Below are 1,882 nucleotides of genomic sequence, written 5' to 3'. Positions count from 1 at the left end.
CTCTCCAAAAAGGTGGGAGGGAAAGTACATGTGTCTTATGGAGTGAATGCAAATAACCCAGGGTTCAGCCACCACCACCCAAAAGCCTCCCACTGCCATGCCAGGAGGCCTCTGAACTGGCAGCAGAGACTGCTTGCTGTTCAGACCTCAGCATTCTGCACTGCTGGCTTTCCAAGATCTGCTCCCTGCAGCTCAACTGGAAAACCAGCAAGGCAAACAGGCCTGTGGCAGCAAGCAGCCAAAGTGGAAGGAGTGATTCTATAAAAACCAGGGGAAACCAGAAACACAGTCCCCCATTTAGGCAGTTGATTTTCCCACATTTGGGGAAATCACAGGGGTCCGCTCATCTGAAGTACAATAGATGAGCCTTACCCTGGGAAAACCACTCTTACAAGAATGGTATCTTCCCTGTCAGATCTGAGTTTGAATGGCCCCTAAGCCTCCTGGCCCTTTGTGTGCCCTGCCCTCAAAAGGCATGGTGACCGCCTGGCTGCACCTCCTGATCAGAACAAGGTTGCACAGCCCCAGTGCTGAAAGAGGCCAGGAGAGCTCCTCAGTGTTTTGGGGTGCCCCACAGGACCCCCATCAGGGGCTAGATGTTCCTCCCACAATCCTCCAGTGCACATATATTAGCATACCTAATATGTGGGGAAGGCGGGGAAAGCAGGGGAAATTGATACTTTCAGTTAGTGGCTGCTTGTTTGCTTCCTTGCTAGTCCAAGCAGTTAGAGAGCTGCTTGTTTTTCTTTAAAAGCTTCTTGTTTTGAGTTAAACCCTGTTTGGATTAAAAGGTGCTCCATTTGAGTTGAAACCTGCTTGCCTGGGAATCGGCTGATCAGCTGTTAGGTGGGGAAAGGGCAGGAGGGGAAAGGGCAGGAACGGAGAAGAGCACAAAATGGCTGCCGTCTGCAGGCTGCCTGCTGGCATTTAGCTGTTTGGGGCTCTTTTTTGGCTGTTCTGGGGTCTACCAAGGCACTGTGAAGAGCCAGGCTCAGTCTACAGTACCTGGTAAGTGAGTTTCTTTTAGGTTTTTTAAAGTTTCTGACCTTTTTCAATGTATTTCTATGGGAAATTTGGATTCAACTGGCAAACTTTTCAACTAGTTCTGGACATCTAATAGAGAATGTATTTCCAAAGGGTGTTGCAGCAAGGAAACTAACTGTGCCTCGTGACTTCTAACTGGATTACAGTACCTGTTCCTGATTTCAGTTACTATAGTTTGTATTCAGTTTTTTTGGCTGGTCAAGAACATTGTTCCTGGCTTTGTGTGTTGTGCCTTGCATGCTATAAACGTTCAATTATGTCAGAAAATGGAGATTTGGTCTTATGCTGAGCATGTGCTACTGCTGGTGAATGGGATCAGGTTAAGCTTTGTGTTGCTGTTCTTTTGCATAACCTAAAGTAAATAAGGAAAACCAGCTGTTAAATAGTTTAATTCCACTATTTATCCTCCACACAACTAAAAGGGACCTCTCAATGCAGTGCCCAATCAGACAAACCATTTCTAATTTAATATAGGATTGAGCTGTAAATGAGTAGAGTTGCACAACAATCTCATCTGTCATTTCTATAAGCATGGGGAGGAGGTGGATGAAAGGAAATGTAAAATATAGGTAGTGTGGTATAGGTCTTATCACTGGCTGATAATGGTCTATATGTACTTGAATTAAATTTATGGTACATGAGTACACAAAGCTTTAAGTCTCTCCATTTGTTAATGACAGTGGTAATGGTTCTTAATGCCACTGTTGACTGCTGTTCACTTTACATGGTTCAAATGTTATTCTGTTATAGTGTATTAAATATTTTATTACACTATTTGGTTCAGAATATATTTTCCCTGTTTAACCCCTCTAAAAATTAGATGCGTCTTAAGATCCGG

At 44.2% G+C, this 1,882-nt stretch overlaps 1 pseudogene; it reads right to left on the bottom strand.

Moving 5' to 3' along the window:
- Positions 1 to 268: 268 nt before the first annotated feature.
- Positions 269 to 423, bottom strand: LOC144586207 (U1 spliceosomal RNA; annotated as a pseudogene).
- Positions 424 to 1,882: the final 1,459 nt, after the last annotated feature.

This window comes from Pogona vitticeps, chromosome 1, assembly GCF_051106095.1.
Source record: "Pogona vitticeps strain Pit_001003342236 chromosome 1, PviZW2.1, whole genome shotgun sequence".
Lineage (NCBI taxonomy): Eukaryota > Metazoa > Chordata > Lepidosauria > Squamata > Agamidae > Pogona > Pogona vitticeps.
Note: the sequence above shows the minus strand (reverse complement) of the source record. Positions and strands in the feature narration are given on the sequence as shown.